Source organism: Columba livia, chromosome W (genome assembly GCF_036013475.1).
Source record: "Columba livia isolate bColLiv1 breed racing homer chromosome W, bColLiv1.pat.W.v2, whole genome shotgun sequence".
NCBI lineage: Eukaryota > Metazoa > Chordata > Aves > Columbiformes > Columbidae > Columba > Columba livia.
Window position 1 is genome coordinate 1,941,117 of NC_088641.1, and position 18,782 is coordinate 1,959,898.

General features: G+C 47.3%; 1 long non-coding RNA gene across 1 annotated transcript; it reads left to right on the forward strand.

Moving 5' to 3' along the window:
- Nucleotides 1-1,562: 1,562 nt before the first annotated feature.
- LOC135577035 (uncharacterized) lies at nt 1,563-18,576 on the forward strand. The gene is made up of 3 exons (XR_010468647.1): nt 1,563-2,333; nt 4,175-9,682; nt 11,368-18,576. It is a non-coding gene; the product is annotated as an uncharacterized LOC135577035 (long non-coding RNA).
- Nucleotides 18,577-18,782: the final 206 nt, after the last annotated feature.

Genomic DNA, 18,782 nt, shown 5'->3' on the forward strand with positions numbered 1-18,782 from the left:
CAACCACCTCCGAGGGCTGTGCCTTTGGGATGGCAGAACTGAGGACCGCGAGGCTAAAAGAGGCAGCGATGGGGCTGATTCGGGGATGAATGTGGCACTAGAACTGGTTCTTTCCCACTTGAGCCTGAGTCTTTTCACTCTTCCAGCTTTTCAGTTGTTAATCGGAGGAGTTGGGTTTTACCACCCGGATTTCTAGGGAATTCCCAAAAGTGTTTCTGTTTGCTGGAATCGGCTCGGCACTGTTCTCATGTCATGCTAGCTTCATTTCTTTCCTCCTCCCACCCATTATCCCGTACGTGCCTCGCTGCCTTCGTGCTTTGCCTCCCAACGTCATTTACATAAGAGTAAAATTAGCAGCTTGAGTAATTATGAATAAGCCACGTTAGACAAAGAGGCCTTCAGGCTGAATGCAGCAAGCCAAAATGTCTGGCATTGCCAATTTTCGATGCACCAAACGTCAGGGAAAGGATCTTTTTTCCCTCTTTCAGAGTTTCCCAGCAATGCCAAGGGGTTTAGGAACCCCAATGCTTAGCAAGAGGCTGATGCGGACATGTGAGATGGGTGAAAATGTTGAAGGCGCCCAGTTCGTGGCCTTTGGTCTGGTTGGGCTTTGTAGGCCTCACCTCCATCACTTGGCCGTGAGCACCAAACCAGGGACACCGTGGTGCCGAGCGTCACGGGTCTCAGGCCCCGTTTATCCCCGGTCAAGGGCCGGGCAAGCAAAGATGCACATGATTTAAAAGAAAAAGTCCAAAAGATCAGAGTTTGACTTGATATTTTGCAGATTGAAGGTCTTACCAGCCACACGGAATGAGGAGAACGGGTGCTGCTGAGCCGAGGCCAGGATAACAGCTGTTGCTAGTAAAATTAATGACTGTTTTTAGTAGGGAAAAGAACTACTCACTGACAGCAGAAAAGGAATCCCAGAATGTCAGGGGTTGAAGGGCCCTGGCAAGCTCATGCAGTGCAATCCCCCCATGGAGCAGGAACACCCAGATGAGGTTACACAGGAAGGTGTCCAGGCGGGTTGGAATGTCTGCACAGAAGGAGACTCCACAACCCCCTGGGCAGCCTGGGCCAGGCTCTGCCACCCTCACTGAGAAGTTCCTTCTCAAATTTAAGTGGAACCTCTTGCGTTCCAGTTTGCACCCATTACCCCTTGTCCTGCCACTGGTTGTCACCCAGAAGAGCCTGGCTCCATCCTCCTGACACTCACCCTTTATATATCTGTAAACATGAATGAGTCCCCCCTCAGTGTCCTCTTGTCCAGCTCCAGAGCCCCAGCTCCCTCAGCCTTTCCTCACACGGGAGATGCTCCACTCCCTCCAGCATCTTGGTGGCTGCGCTGGACTCTCTCCAGCAGTTCCCTGTCCTGCTGGAACTGAGGGGCCACAGCTGGACACAAGATTCCAGGTGTGGTCTCCCCAGGGCAGAGCAGAGGGGCAGGAGAACCTCTCAGACCTACTGACCACCCCCTTCTAACCCACCCCAGGTACCATTGGCTTCCTGGCCACCAGGGCCCAGTGCTGGCTCATGGTCACCCTGCTGTCCCCAGCACCCCCAGGTCCCTTTCCCCTACGCTGCTCTCTAATAGGTCATTCCCCAACTTACACTGAACCTGGGGTTGTTCTGCCCAGATTCAAGACTCTACACTTGCCCTTGTTCTATTTCATTACATTTTCCCGCCCAACTCTCCAGCCTGTCCAGGTCTCTGATGGCAGCACAGCCTCTGGCGTGTCACCACTCCTCCCAGCTTGGTGTCACCAGCAAACTTGCTGACAGTCACTCTATTCCCTCGGCCAAATCACTGATGAATATCTTGAACAATCCCGGCCCCAGCACTGCCCCTGAGGCACTGCACTAGATCCAGGCCTCAACTGGACTCTGCCCATTGACCACGACTCTCTGGCTTCTTCCCTTCAGCCAGGTCACACTCCACCTCACTCCCCGCTCATCCAGACCGCACTCCCTCAGTTCAGCGGTGAGGATGCTGTGGGACACTGTGTCAAATGTCTCACTCAGCAGCTTGCTTCTGTTTAAAAATATTAAAATACATTTTAAAAGCCACGAGGCTTCTGGCCAGTTTTCCAAAGGGCATCACCACGGTTCCCCCAGCATTAACCAATACCTGCGCCCTGGCCAACTCCTGCGATGAACTGACCAATCTAATCTGCTTTTTAGGGTTCGAGTGAAGCGCTGGAGGTTCACTTTTGAAATGCAAAACCCAGGGATCACATCAGGACAGAGTCGTTGTCAGGAGCCCCAGCAGAGCCAGACTGGCACGAGCTTCTCTCCGACCGTCGGATTTTGATTACAGCCAAAGCTAATATCAGGTTTTGTGCTTTTTTGTTTGTTTTGTTACCATCTTATAGCATTTTGATATATTTTCTCTGCCAGGATTTCTGTTTTATCCCAGCTGTTGTATTTCTTTGGGATTTCGGTCAGCCTGACCGGCTACAACATGTAGAGCTTTGTTTGGCAGAGGTGTTGAATAACTTGGCGAGCACAATTTACTGTACACAAAGACATTGGGGAGGAGAAATTTCCTTCTGTCTTTCTCTTTTATTTTCCTAATTCAGCCTGTTCACAGAATCACAGAATGGACTGGGTTGGAAAAGACCTCAGAGATCATCGAGTCCAACCCTTGGTCCAACTCCAGTCCATTGACTAGATCATGGCACTAAGTGCCATGTCCAGTCCATTCCATCTGGTATCGCAGCGCTGCTGCTTGATGCGAATTTGCTTAAAGATTCATTTTACCATCTCTAATCTGCTGATTCTTTCCAACTTTCACGGCCTTGCTTCCTAACAAAAGGGGGTTTGCAACTTTATTTTTTCGGAGTATTTTTAATAGTTGCTGAGAAAGTTAATGGGGTCACAGTGTTTCATCCCTGTTGCTTCATTTTTAAGGGCTAATCTGAGCTGATATCACAGCAACCCCATCACATTATTCCAGTTAAGTGCATTTTTACTGATATTAAGGGTTAAATGTGTTGCGTGGTGGCTTTTCGGCGCTCTCTTGGTCTTCGTTGGCGTGTCCCAATCAAGGGCTGTTCTCATCCTTGCTCAGCAAGAAGAGGAAAAGGCAACTTGAAAGGACACTGACTTGTGCAAGGGAAGGATTGTACCTGAGTTCCCCAGGTACACTCTGTGTCGTATGAAATCACCGCTGAGCCCTTTCACTCACTTTCATTTTGCTCTTCAATATTCCCACTGGGAATTGCTCTCGCTTCAGTACCAGCTTCAGAAAGCCACCCAAAATCTCTTCTTATAATATTTTGGCTTCTTAACAAGTAGTCGTTTGTCTGCTATAAATCCTTCGGTAGATTTTACATTGTTTTGCCCTGCAAAGATAATTTGAAGCAAAGTTGCAATATCGCAGATACTGAAAGGTCATGGGAACGTCTTGCTAAGATTAGTCCGACTTCTTCCTCTCAATAGCTGTAAGTGGCGTTAGCATTTTAAAAGGAGTACTGTGTGAGCATTAAAAGACATTTTTTTTCTCCCAAGTACACATTGAAAAGCACTTTTATCCCATGGTTAAGGCTGGAGCTCTATCACTATGGGCTGATGTTTGCTATTCAGGGGCTCACAGAGAACGCATTGTTGGAAGGAGAGCCGAGCTGCAGAGGTTGGGACAATTTCATAAGCATCAAATCATTTATGCTTGCATTAAAATACTTGCAAGGTGTCTATGAGGAGCCTTTGGGTGGAAGGAGAACCCTCCGGCGCAGGATCTTAAGCAGATGAGCTTTACGTTGGACAACTCTAAGAATGGAAATAATAATTTTAATTAAAAAAAGAAGTTGGTGCTTCACTTTGCTCAGTTGATCGTTATCAGGAGTCGGACAGAAAACATCACGTTGTACATTGAGAAAATAGGCTGTCCTGCATTTTTCCAAGGATTTACTAGCAAGCAAACAGCACAGACCATCATAGAATGGTCTTCCAGCACAGACCATCATAGAATCATGGAATAGTTTGGCTTGGAAGGGACCTTCAAAGCTCATTTAGTCCAACCCCAGCGTGGGGGCCAATAGCAACTGGCCACAGCGGTGACATCGTGAGGACACGGACACGTTTTCCTAAACCCTGAGACATATGTCTTGAATTTGGGCCCCTACCCAAATGGATTTAATGTCTCAAATGCCTCCTTCTATTCTTTTCTTGGCAGCGTTTAGAATCTTTAAGAGCGAGGGTTGTAGAGTGGGAACCCCCATCTCCGAGGGCTGCACCCCTCGTTTTGAGGAGGAGGCCACCACGGGTTGTCCTTGGCACAGAGACTCCTGCTGATCAACCTGAACCCTGCTGAGCAACCCCATCACATTATTCCAGTTAAGTGCATTTTTACTGATATTAAGGGTTAAATGTGTTGCGTGGTGGCTTTTCGGCGCTCTCTTGGTCTTCGTTGGCGTGTCCCAATCAAGGGCTGTTCTCATCCTTGCTCAGCAAGAAGAGGAAAAGGCAACTTGAAAGGACACTGACTTGTGCAAGGGAAGGATTAAAACATCAGGTGATTACCAAAACCAAATATCCCGACACAACTGGAGAAAGACAAAGCTCCTCCTTGTTTCCCCCCATTATTCACAATAACTTCTATTTGGCTAAAATACTCTTGAGAAAAGTGCTGTCTGGAGCTGGAGAGATCAAGAAATGCAGATTTATCGTGTCCCATGATGGTTGTTCCATGTGGTTAATCAAACACTCTGCAAAAAGGCACTTGATTCTTAATTTGCAGTTGTCTGGCTTTGGCTTTTGGGTGTCCATTAGTACCTATTTACTTCTTTGGTTTTCCCAATCCAGAGATATGGAGTTGCATTAATTTTTGTCCTTCCTTTTGGTGCAGAGACCCGAAAATATTCCTTCTACCTTTAACTATATCTTTTTTCCATCGCTGCCAGCTCTTTCAGCATCGTTGCACCTGCATCCTCATCGTGATATCGTCGCATCCTCATCTTTTCCATCTGAAACCTTCCAGGACGCATTTTCCCACCGTGTAGGTAGCAACTCCCACTGCAACTTTCCACACAGCTCAGGGAAAATAGGATTTGTCTGAATGTGTTTGGCTGGTTGAGAGATTTCCATCATCCCGTGCCCATCTGCCCTGCCCTCAATGATAACTCCCATCCTGCCAACACTAATATCACCCGCAGATTTTATCAGCGGTGTCGCGTGGGCGTATTTCAGGATCTTTGATTAAAGAGGTCGATTAACTTTGCAATATTTCCCACCTAAAGAGAGAGAACAAAATCAGAGTTGATTCCAAATTCTTGAGATTCCAAAGCCCTGAGGATGTTTCTTTAAAAGGAGCGAAGATGCTGCATGAAGAAAGTTGCTCCACTCCCTTCAGCATCTTGGTGGCTGCACTGGACTCTCTCCAGCAGTTCCCTGTCCTGCTGGAACTGAGGGGCCACAACTGGACACAAGATTCCAGGTGTGGTCTCCCCAGGGCAGAGCAGAGGGGCAGGAGAACCTCTCGGACCTACTGACCACCCCCTTCTAACCCACCCCAGGTACCATTGGCTTCCTGGCCACAAGGGCCCAGTGCTGGCTCATGGTCACCCTGCTGTCCCCAGGACCCCCAGGTCCCTTTTCACTGCTCTCCAACAGGTCATTCCCCGACTGATACTGGAACCTGGGGTTGTTCCTGCCCAGATTCAAGACTCTACATTTGCCCTTGTTCTATTTCATTACATTTTCCCGCCCAACTCTCCAGCCTGTCCAGGTCTCTGATGGCAGCACAGCCTCTGGCGTGTCACCACTCCTCCCAGCTTGGTGTCACCAGCAAACTTGCTGACAGTCACTCTATTCCCTCGGCCAAATCACTGATGAATATCTTGAACAATCCCGGCCCCAGCACTGCCCCTGAGGCACTGCACTAGATCCAGGCCTCAACTGGACTCTGCCCATTGACCACGACTCTCTGGCTTCTTCCCTTCAGCCAGGTCACACTCCACCTCACTCCCCGCTCATCCAGACCGCACTCCCTCAGTTTAGCGATGAGGTATATTCAAGGTATAGCAACAGGTATATTCTCTCCCATCGTGGTACCTATGGGGTAGACGTAGCCGGGGATGAGGATGTTTTGCTTGTGATGTTTCTTTTCTGTAGGGGGATTTTTTGCCTGGGAAAAACACACCAGAGTAAGTGCTGCTCAGTGGGAAGTTCAACAGCCTTGTTGGTTTTGAGAACATGTCAAAGGGCAAGAATAGCCAAATTCGGGCCGTAACACAAGTATTAATGCAAAAACCCTGGGAAGTTCAAGGGCGGGTAGATCTGAGTTTCTGCCCTGGGTCTATTCCTAAATATTTGATTTATATTTAATATACAACCCCAACGAAACCATTGTGGGGAGCGTGACTACTTAAAATATACAGCCTGAATTTCACTTTGTTCTGTGCAAATAAATTAAAAAAGCATTTGCAATATGACGTGTGCAGCAAAAATACGGAGTGGATATAGAATAGTGTTCTGCAGTGCTCATGTTTTCCCCTTCACTTTTGGTTTGGTCTGTCTCGTCGGGGATCCAAATTACACCACTGGAACTGGTCTGGACCATTTCTCAGAAGTATTTCTTAAACGGGTGCCAACAGGTTAAATAAATTCACTTATAATTATCAATAAAACGACCTATATGGTGGAAAAAAAGGTGCAATCTGATATTGTTTGAAGCTTTTATGCAGTTCTTTTTTGAAAATGGTGAAAAGACAAGATCGTTCCTATGGGAAACACAGTGGATGGGATGAACCGGAACTCTATGCAAAGGGAAGGATACAGAAATTATTTGGTTCCTTGTTCTAAGAAGAGATTTTGCTGATGTTCTGCTTGCTTTTCTTGGCTTGTATAGAGTGGGTGAGGGAACTATGGTGAAATTAAGAGGTGGCAAATTGAGAGTTCTTGATCAAGAGGCTGATGTTATAAACCAAAGGTCATACTTAATCTGGATAAGTTAGGACAAACTCACCTGAGCGTCTTCTCTCTGCCTTCGAGCAATGTGTAGAGAGCAGGGTAGGCAAAGCCCAGCTCCAAGACACAAATATGGCCCAGATTATGGAGACAACAGCCCTCAGGGCAGATCCTGGTCTTTGTTCAGATGGTTCAGGAGCTACAAATGCCAACACACCCTCCAACAGTGGTGGACGTTCCAGTTGGGTTGAGGGGCACCTGAATCATCGCATTCCCGGTGTGGCTTCGGTTTAACCATGCAACCTTTTGTTTGAGCCTGGCTTTCAAAGTCTAAAAACAGCGTTTCCCAGATCGTAAAGCTAAATTTGATTTTGATGAGGCTTAAAGAGCAAACGGGGTCCTGGCAGATCCCACACAGCGGTGTAATGTCATTCCTCAACACCCTGCGCTCAACCTGCGGCTTTGGAGCACAGGTCCGATGCGAAACAGGCTTAAAAGATGCATAGACGAGGTTCTTAGGGACACAGCTTAGTGACAGTGCTCGGGTAACGGTTGGACTCGATGATCTTGAGGGCCTTTTCCAATCAAAATGATTCTGTGGGTCCATGGTTCATTTCAGTCCTGAGTGGTTTAGCCAAAGCCAAGTGGCCACCAATGTTTAAGGCTTTGGCCAAACAAAATAGTCAAGTAGTGGAGAGTGTGGCTCTTAACTCTCCCAAATACATCGTGTTATTTCGTTGTGGTGCAGGTCTTTCAGTCCAAACATCACATGCTTGAATACTTTGAGGCCTCCCAGAATGCAGACACCGTGTCCGGTTTTGCAAGGTCAAAGCTCTTCTTCCACGCACCTTCCAGTTGGGTTTGAGCTGGGTTTGTGGGCCCAGAGCCTGACCCCTTTTGGGAACCAAACCAAAGGAGCAAAGACCTTTCAGAGACTGATCCCAAAACCACGTTCCCGCGTCAAAACTGATGTGGACCAACGGCCAAGCTCCGATTTATGGACACCGATCAACCGTGGGTGCTCTGGTTGCCCCAAGGTGCTCATCCTTGCCCACGACCCGCGTCGCTGCCGCACGGGTGGTTAAGCTCCCGCGGAGCAGCTGCTCAACAGCTGCACGTTACACTTCCCATATGAAAGAAACCCCAAATCTGTGTGAAATTTCCAGTGGTTTCACAGCTGTTGCCTGAGCCAGGCTGTCTGTGTCACGTCTACGGGGACAGCGGAGGGGAACGAGGCAGGACAGACAGCTGGCAGCAGAAGTTTCTCCAACCGCTTAGTTCTAATCTGCTTTTTCTCACGTCAAAGCCCTTTGAGTGAAAATTTGAGAACGGCGAAGCCTTTGGATTTATTTTCCTCCCTTCCTCCCACGATTGCGGTGAATCTGGTGCGAGCCAAACTCTGTCATTAAGGGATTTATTTCTAGGGAGGCTTTTTGGTGGGATTCGTCGCAACTTATTTGAAATATCTCAGCAAGCCAGATGCTCGTTCTTGTGAACGGAGACAAGTAGCATCCAGGAATGGTCTGTTCGGCTGAACTAAATATTGGATTTAGAGATATTGCTTTCTGAAGACAGGGGTCTTATCTGACTCTAAAGTTACTGTTTTATGGCTGCAAGCGTGGGGGTGGATCCCAGTATGTGCTGGATTTACTGGGAAGGTGTTTTGGTGAGGTGAGAAACTTCTGAAGGAGAAGTGCCACTAAAAATAATGACATTAATTGTGTGCTTTGAAAAAACACCACACAGAGCAATTTGCCAAAGGATCTGGGAGGTGTTTAAAATATGAATAGGCTGTGGTGTGACCAACCGCCTGACCCTGTTTGCCTGTGGAAAGGGAGGGTTTAGTGCCCAGGATGTCTCAGGGTAAAGCCTGGGTCACCAGAAGGGCTTCGTTTGCCACAGTCAATAATAAAGTGCAGGATAAAATCTGTGGTATTCCCGGGATTTATTCTAAAAACACCTGGCACAAACATTAGCTTTTATTCCTTGATGTTTTGCACTCTCTCTGCGTTTATAAAAAGAAAACGACCCTTTAATTCTTAATCAAAACAAGTTCTTCAATCTGTTTTTTTCATGCAACTGAAATTATGCCAGGAATCCCTAATTTGCTCTTAAATATGAATTCAGGGTAACCAAAAAGCGATGTAATTTTTAGCTCTTCAGGAAGAGCTGCTGTCAGCAGATGTGATGCTGCAGAGTTAAAGCCCACGAGGAGGTCGCGTCTTCCCCACGCTGCTCGGCTGTATTTTGGCTGCTGTTTCCCTGTTTCATTGCTTGCCAGATGAGTCTCCTGTAGCGTAATATCAGTCTCTACAGGTAAAAACTACTTAAAGGAATCACGTCTTGCTCCTGCGAGGAGACAGCGGACAGGTCATTTCTTTCTCACTCTTAGAATCACAGAACAGTTTGTGTTGAAGGGACCTTCCCAGCTCCCCCAGTGCCCCCCCTGCCATGAGCAGGGACATCTTCACCAGCTCAGGTTGCTCAGAGCCCCGTCCAGCCTGGCCTGGGATGTCTCCAGGGATGGTTCATCCACCACCTCTCTGGCCAACCTGGGACAGGCTCTCACCACCCTCAGGGACAACAATCTCTTGGTTGCTCTGGTTGAAATTGTAACTTGAGACGTAGTTTGAGTACAAGATCAAAGTGGCTTGGGGTAGCGTCTCAAAGAACTTTGGCCTTGCAGGGTGCCGTTCCCATACCCCAACCCGTCCTACGCATCTAATGGCTCCACAGGAATGGGACATCAGGAAGAGAGAGAGATGGACAGACAGAGGTGAGACCTTGAATGGAATATGTTCTGCTGGGGGAAGCTCTACATCTCCCATGGCTTCCCTGGCAGCTTGAACACAGCTTTAGTAACCCCAAAATCATAGAACCACATTTTGATTGGAAAAGAACTCCAAGATCATCAAGTTCAACTGTTAACCCACCCCTGCACTACCCCATGTCCATAAGAACCTCTTCTGTGTGTATTTCCAACCCCTCCAGGGCTGGTGACTCCAGCACTGCCCTGGGCAGCCTGTTCCAATGCCCGACACACTCCATGAGCAGCACAAACGGACGTTTTCTGTTGGTGGCTGTGGGCTGCAAGCCATGGGAATTGTGCCCAAGGATGGCTGGAGGGGGCCAGGCCAACTGGAGGCTTCCAAACTGGTGGGAACTGGGTTGGTACCCAGCAGCTCTTGTGACAAGACCGTCGACATGTTGCTTTAGTGCTTGGACTTGCAGATCTTGAGGGTCTCTTCCAACCAAAATGATTCTATGATGCTACGACATCCCGTCGCTGAGCTGGGTCCCATTCAGGGATGCAAAGTGGGATGGTGGGGGACAAGGGAAGGTGACAACGCAGCGTTTTTACCCTTTACCCATCACTGGGTTGTCCCTCCCCTGGCTCACAGGCTGGATGTCGCCAGGGGATTCAAAGCAGAAGATGCCAGGGCTGGATGGGCGATGGTTTGGTTTTGTTGTCTGGTTTGAAACAGCCCTGTGAGCAACTGTTGTGCGCCAGGGACGGGAAGGGGGGGGTTGCCATGGCAAAATGGGATTTACTGGCAATGAATAGCTTCCTTTTTCTCCCCTGAAATGAATGGGTTGCTAAGACCTCCCGGCATATGAAGACTGGAGGTGCTACATTCGGTGGAAGAGCCGGCGAACAATATCCCCCCCCAGCTTTACATTATCTACAGGCCTCTTAATACAACTCAATCTTATTACACCCCCCCAAAAAAAAGTGATCTCAAGTGTAGATTGAGAGAGACAAAATGTTCCCAGTGGGATCTATCCGTGTCCCTTCCCCGCTCCCCTCCGACAACAGGGATTAGCGGCGATGTTTGCACTGACTGTAACTAGGACATAAAGACCATGCTTCATTTCTTCCCATTCAGCTAATTCTTTACATTGCAGACACTACAGGATCCATTTATGTGATGTGTTTTGGGTTTTCCTTTGTGAATGTAGGTTGGAGTGGGAGAGGGGGGCGAGGGGCAGAAATCTGTTGGCATCTCCAAAGAAAAAGATCTTTGCGAATTGAGCCCCCAGGCCTCTGCGGGGATGAAAGAAGCCGCCGTCCACATCTGATGCGATGGCATTTGCAGGCAATGTCACTTTTAGATGAAGACCAGGATATATTAGCCAAAAATGACAATTTTTAAGGAATTAAGTGATTTAAAGCGGCACTTTTGACCCTCCCCATATCAAGCTCTGGCGCTTTCTCTCAGCAAATGGGAGCGCTTGCTCTGAGCCATCTCTCATTCCGGACACGTACCCATCTCTAAAGCAAACTACAGCACCAACTTTAAGTATTTATTTATTGGTTTTGTTCCTGGGAGAGCTTTGGGACGCAGGACATGACCATGTGGGAAGGGTTTGGCCGGCATCCCAGGGTAAATATTTTTGCCGGCCGTGCGATCCCTAATACGCACCAATTGACAATGTTCATGTTTTAATCCCTTTTGGAAGAGAACTTCTTCAGGAGCTGAAAACACGATTGTGAGACGCGGGATTTGTGCCAAGGGGCTCTCGGTTTCGTGCGACACGGTCACACCAAGACCTCAGCTTGTCTTGGGAAGGGTCATCGAGGCAACGGCATCTGGAGCAGCTTCGTGAAGGTCCTGAACTGACTCCATCCCTCTTCTGGGGCTTGGGGATGAGAGAAGAGATGGATAATGTTGCCAAAACATCCTTTGGTTGGCCCAGGAATATGATTTATCTGCTCCAAAGCCATGCAACGATCTTGCCTTAAAATGTCCTGCTGACTCACAGAGGATTCCGAGGAAGTTACAGGGTAAAAATGAAGGGTTATAAGATAAAGGAGGAATTTATAAATCTTCCCAAGGTGGAAGGGCTGTGTGTCACAGCAGTGGTAGGACACAGTGACCCATTTCTGACTCATTCCTCACTGCTGAAGGCAACTTCTGGAGAAATAAGACCCCCAGAGTAGACTTCAGACCTTCAAAATGCTGACTTATGGTGGTTTATTTCCTTATTTAATTCCAAACTTGCAACATCAGAGAAGAAAAGTATGTGATGTGGACACACCTCTTGTCTGAAATTGGGTCATCACAGTTACAGGTCATAATCCAGGAGAGGATTAAGCTGGATTTGTGTTGTCTTTTGGGAGAGCACAGGCTTGCCAAGGACCTCAATATGCCTTGGAGAATGATATTGTGTGTACTTGACGTGGAGGGTGATACCTGAGTAACATTTCTTCAGCACTAAGAAATATCCTATGAACGGGAAGGTGCCAATCAACGTTATGTATTTCTGGGCTTCTTTCAGCAAAGAGAAGTCATGGATGGTACCTTGGAGAAATCACCATCTGCCATCTCAGCTCCTCTTGCAAAGGATGCGTTTTGGTCTAGACCTTTCAGGCCATTGGTGTTGAGACCCATAGACAACGTGTGGTAGTTTGTGGAGAAAAAATAATGGGACTTTCACAGGGTCCTACCTGAAAACTGCTCTTCACCTTCAAGCGGGCCGAAATGAATCAGGAGAGAGTGACAATGGAGAGCAGAGAATGGCTGAGAAGATTAGGGAAGGATTTCCTGTGGTGGGCCTGATCCACCATTCTGGTGGAACTGTAGAACCATAGAATCATTTTGGTTGGAAAAGACCTTTAAGGTCATCAAGTCCAACCATAACCCAACCATGACACTGCCCCATGTCTATAAGAACATCATCTCTGTGTATTTTCAACCCCTCCAGGGATGGTGACTTCACCACTGCCCTGGGCAGCCTGTTCCAATGCCCGATAACCCCTTCCATGAAGAAATTGTTCCCAAGATCCAATCTAATCCTGGGAAATTGCTAAAAAATGCACCGTGGGTGGGATTCAGGCCCAGACTGTCAGTGTCCAAATGTAGATACGCGCTGGTGTCTCCACGTGTGGTCAACGTGCAAGTTCCCATCAACTTCCAGAGATCGGTGTGGTCAAGCATCTGGAAGATGACCCATGGCATCTTGAGGCTCTCCAGCCTTCATCACTTGCATCGGTCGGATCTCAGGTGACTCTTACACTGACACCTTTTGTTCTGCTTATCGTTTTCCACCAAAAATACACAAGACACTTGCTCTGCTTGTCCCGGGAACGCTTATGGAGACTTCTCACCAAAGCTCCATGATGTTAATATACAATAGTAGCTGTCCTGATGAGTTTTACTACCAGGAGGGGTGTGATTTTGTTAGGTCAAGGTATTTTGGAGAACATATGTTCATACTGACATATTCATCTGATCTTAATTAATAAGGACAGGGGAAATATGTCACCAGATTCAGAGCTGTGTGTTACCTCACCCCTTGCAGTCCTGCACTGGATGAATGATTTATAACTTGAAACCTAAAGAATTTGGAAACACAGTTGCGTTTTCTTCCCATGGGATTAAGGCTGACTCCATTTGTTCTAGTTTTGCTAAAGCCTGAAACAAAGATGGTTTTAGTTCATTCCTGTCAAATATGAATGATGCTCTGACTTTGCAAAAATGCAACATACTTCTCAAATGAGTGTCATCCTGTTTCACCTTCTTCCCGGGAAATTCGTGCGAGCAAAGAGATCAAACCCTCGTTCTTCTCCGGAACAGAAATTATTCGTATTTGCATTAATTTAAAGAGAGGTCAGTGTGCATCCACACTTACTGTGGACTGATTTATGTTTAAAAATCAGGTGGGAAGAAGAAGGTACTTCTTACACGTTGCTTTGGTATGTTGGGGTCATCTGTTTTCTGGAAGTGCTTCTCCCTTTCTACTGGCTGTAGATGAGATGCTTCCTACCATAGAGTCACAGAATCATTTGGGTTGGAAAAGAACTCAAAGATCATCGAGTCCAACTGTTCCCCCACCCCTGGCACTATCCCATGTCCCTGAGAACCTCATCTCTGTGTATTTCCAACCCCTCCAGGGCTGGTGACTCCAGCACTGCCCTGGGCAGCCTGTTCCAATGCCCAACAGCCCTTTGGGGAAGAAATTGTTCCCCAAATCCAACCTCAACCTCCCCTGGTGCAACTTGAGGCTGTTTCTTCTTGTCCCTGTCTGGTTGGACACAAGAGGGAATCTTTTCACTGTGAGAACAATCAGCCCTTGGAACAATCTCCCTAGGGAAGCAGTAGATTCCCAACATTGGATGCTTTTAAGATTCGGCTGGGCCAGCTTGCCTAGGCTGTAGTTTTGCCAGATGATCCTTGTGGTCCCTTCCAACCTGGGATTCTCTGTTTCTGTGGAGAACTTTCCATCGGTGTCCTCTCCAGACCACAGCATTGACACCAGAAGCTCCACACATGGAGCTGATGTGATATCTTGGTTTGGACCTCCTGGTCCTTTGTTGTCCAAGAGGATGTGGTGAGGAGGGAGAAGGCAGCAATGGAACCCACCAGCAAGTGGGCTGTCAGGAGACAATCTCTTCATCCTCCCTTCTTGGTGCTTGGACTGGTGCTTTCTCATTAGTGTATTTTAATGTAGTTGTGCCTTCTGTGCACAGAAAGTGTTTTGGATAGAAAAAGGACTTCTGGCTCCTTTTGGCCTTCAGAAAGTCCCTCTTTGGGGATTTTGTGGGCTGGGGTGGGGAGGCTGGATGGTTTGTTGGTTTGAAATTCCCAGTGTGAGATGAAACTTTATTACATAAGAAAATTTTCCCTCACCATCTTCATCCGTGGGCACGTGGCTGGTGGACCAAAGGGAGGAAGGACGGATGGACATGGAGAACCAGGGGTGTGTGGGAGCAATCCAGTCTCGTCACTGATGTATGGGCATTGACTTCTTGAGACACCAGGAAGACTTCAGAGCCCCAAGTTGGGTTGATTAGTCCAAATTCCCTTGGGATGAATGACCCTGAGAAGTTCCTCCTTTCGTCTGTTAGCAAGACTGCTTGGACAGGGGGTTCATCGCAGGGCGGAGTTGCCAACAACAGCAAAATGAGAAGGATTTTTCTTCGTTAGCAAAATTACTGGCTGGGTGTTGATATGGTGATGCTCTGGAAAGCAGGGGGATGTCTTGGGCCATGGTGGGAGATGGAAAACAGCCAGGAATGAGAAGGCCATCAGGACAGCCTGTCTCAAAAAACACAGCTCAATATACTTTGGAGTTTTGGTTTTGTTTTGTGTTTTTTTAACAGTTTAACTTACTGTGGGTGAAACCACTCGTGGTTTCCTGTTTTCATGATTTGGCTCTTTTTTAAAATGGTTTGGCAAGGATGTTATTTAGTAGCAGAATCGAGTCTCTGGGCCCACTTGAACAGGTTTGACACCATCACGCAGGAACCACGAGCACCTGGGGGTTCTGTCGAAGGGGTTTGCATCCCATTTGAAAATAAGCTCTGTATGGCAAAGGTGATGGCAAAGAAAACCAGCGTGAGGCTCATCTTGTCACAAAGTCGAGTCCAATCTGTCTGCGTGTCTACTTTTGTTGTTAATACCCGGTCTCCTTAAGCTGGAGACGTCGCTGATTTATGATGCTGCGTAAAGCTCTGCGAACCGGAGTAGACAAAACAGGAAACGAAAGAGCTTTGCAAATCTACAAAGTATTAAGAAATCACTAAGTGCTGGGGAGTCTTACAGGATGGTGCTGCTTTCCCCATGGGGAGGGGGAATTAAAATTAAAAATAAGAATTAAAAACCATGCACTGGGCTGTATCTCTGGCTGCTTTTCCCAAAGGGAGAAATCAATCTTGTGTTTGCCCCCCACCCCGGTCTTAAATTATACTGGGTATCGATACAACCATGCAAAATACGACGTGTATTTGCGTCTCCTCTGGGTGGTGTTTCAGGATGCTGAGATTTCCTAGAATCAGCGGTTATCTGTGCGAGGGAGAGGGTGTTGCTCGTAACCGACCATCTGTGCACACTTTGAAGGAGATGATAGGAAAAGCACAATATTGTGTGTCCTTGGCTCCCGAGTCGGTTTAGCAGCAGCGGTATCTGCGTCCAGGATTCAAGAGAAATGCGATTATGGGATAACATAAGCAAAAAGTGGCGCTGATCTTGGAGAAGAGCCTCAGCTCCGGTGCCGGAGAGCTGAAAATACGGGTGGTTAATGAAGTTTTACATATAAAATAGTATCTGTGCCTGCCCCGTGGGGTTCGGTGGGATTTTCGGCGCTGTTCCAGGCTGATGCTGGATCCTGGAAAGACCAGGGATATGTTGGTCTCCTGCTCGCTTCTCCCCATTGTCTGTCAAACCCTTCCTGAAACACCTTCTCGCGTTGCGGTGACATCGCGATGTGACCTTCTTCGCTAAACATTTAGAGAGAAACTCGGCTTTTAGGTTCCTTTTATTCACAAGGCAAAACTTCTCCCATTTATAGGCTCTGTAACGGAACCCTGGAGGTCAGTACCATTAAGGGGGATTTTGCCGTGTTTCCTGGGAAGTTTCTTCATTTACAGCACAAGATTTCTTTTAGGAAAGAGAGATATGTTCACGTTGTATAAAACTTTGGGAAATATTCATTTAAGTGCTGATAGGGCCGCGTTATACCAGTTCACATTCTGCAGATGACTGATTAATGGTGGTGGCGAGTTGGTGAAGGGTTTTTCCCCCCTTTTGAGATGCAAAATAACTTCCTGAGGTTGAGTATCTGCCACACATCCCGCAAGAAATAATTTTGCTTAAAGGTACCTCCAAAACAAGAGAATTGAATGCAATAATCATGGTTAAGTGAGGAGACAATCTCCCCAGGCTGTGGATGAGATGATGGGAAAACAAGGTGGTTCCTTCCCAATTCCTGGTCTGTAAAGGTTTTTATGAACAACCAAGGCAGTTTCTTGTAGCAAGATGCAGCTGAAGGCACTTGAGAATACTTTTATTTATCTTTTCTACTGCTCAGCAACAGTAAACACTGTCTCTTTTTCACTACAAATGGCTCGCCCGTGTTTATATCCGTCATAACATATCCATTTCTGGCCCAAACGTTTCTTGGAAATATCATCTGCTTGAGCTGCCACAACAGGATGGAAAGGACTTGGGGGATATATCTGAAAGTTGAGCTGTGCTGCCTTCAAAACATCAAACCGAGATAGAAACAGCTCATCTTTTGGGGGATCACTAAATAGATTTTATATGTTTTCAGTGCTATCCCATTCTGTGTGTCTTTCTTTGCTTGTTCTTCCCCTCTTTGTATGTACATCATGAGCTGGATGTCAATGTCCGCCTGGCTGAGATGCTTAATAATTAACTGGTGGCACTTTTTGGATGCGCATCTCGAAGGAGAAGCTTTATAGGTGTATTTTCAGCTCTTTCTAAGCAGCTGAAATGTCAAAGGCTCTTTGGCACTGACAGTAAGTGGCAATAGGAACACCCCAGAGGTAGGAAGGAGAAAGGAAATGTGGGTTTTGTTTCACCGAAAGGCAAATTCGGGGAAATGGAAGAACTGCGATGAAAGATTTGTCTGCAAATTAAAACTCCAAATAACTCCCCAGAACAAGCTCCCTTAAGATCTCCCTCTCCCTCCAAAATATGGCAGGGGGCATATTCTTGGCTCTGCCCATCAGTTTTCACAGAATCCCAGGATGTCAGGGGTTGGAAGGGCCCTGGCAAGCTCATCCAGTGCAATCCCCCCATGGAGCAGGAACACCCAGATGAGGTTACACAGGAAGGTGTCCAGGCGGGTTGGAATGTCTGCACAGAAGGAGACTCCACAACCCCCTGGGCAGCCTGGGCCAGGCTCTGCCACCCTCACCAGGAACAAGTTTCTTCTCAAATTTAAGTGGAACCTCCTGTGTTCCAGTTTGAACCCATTACCCCTTGTCCTGTCACTGGTTGTCACCCAGAAGAGCCTGGCTCCATCCTCCTGACACTCCCCCTTTAGATATCTGTAAACATGAATGAGTCCCCCCTCAGTGTCCTCTTGTCCAGCTCCAGAGCCCCAGCTCCCTCAGCCTTTCCTCACACGGGAGATGCTCCACTCCCTCCAGCATCTTGGTGGCTGCGCTGGACTCTCTCCAGCAGTTCCCTGTCCTGCTGGAACTGAGGGGCCACAGCTGGACACAATATTCCAGGTGTGGTCTCCCCAGGGCAGAGCAGAGGGGCAGGAGAACCTCTCGGACCTACTGACCACCCCCTTCTAACCCACCCCAGGTACCATTGGCTTCCTGGCCACAAGGGCCCAGTGCTGGCTCATGGTCACCCTGAGTTTTCCTGTAATGTGCGTTATTTTGACTTCTCGTAGGTACAAGGTACAGCACGCAGATCACAGGGATGACTGTCTGCAAACAGCTGATATTGGGACTAAAGCTGCTAAAAATTGGAAGCATGTCTGGTCTGCAGATTCAGTAATACAGCAGATATGACCTGCTGGAAAACACAGAGGACCCCAAGTTTGTGGTCACTTTTACTTAATAAAATAAATCCCAAACTGATAAGGGCAAAAAGCAATAAAACCCTTCCTTGTGTGAAGCTGGTGATGCTTCACTTGGTACGTGATGCTCAAAGGTGAACTGGTGAGGTGACCAATACAAGCACTGTGCTAAAACTGCTTCAGGAATATCCTGAAAATGAAATGCTCTGGAAAGATTAAATTCTTCTGATATTAAGTGTGTGTTTAGGGGGGGAAGTCAATGAAAAACACAAACAGTAACGCAGATAAAAGTGACTCCTTGGAGAGGATGCATCTGGTTCATGGTGGACAACTCTAGTGGTCATGGGGAGCATCCCTCGCTAAGAAAAAGAATAAACATAAGATAAATTATCTTCTAAAGTGTCCCAGGAGTTACTTTCCCAATGGTCTCATGTGCTGGATTTCAGGAAGGGTGTCGAGATTCCCAGTTTTAAGCTCATCTGTTCCTCACCGTGGGAGGCGAATGTTGCGTGAAGCAACTGTGCCCTGGGCATTTAAACGTCACAACAGCAGCATTTGTGTTTTCCGATTTTGTGATGTTTTGTGACTCATCTTTT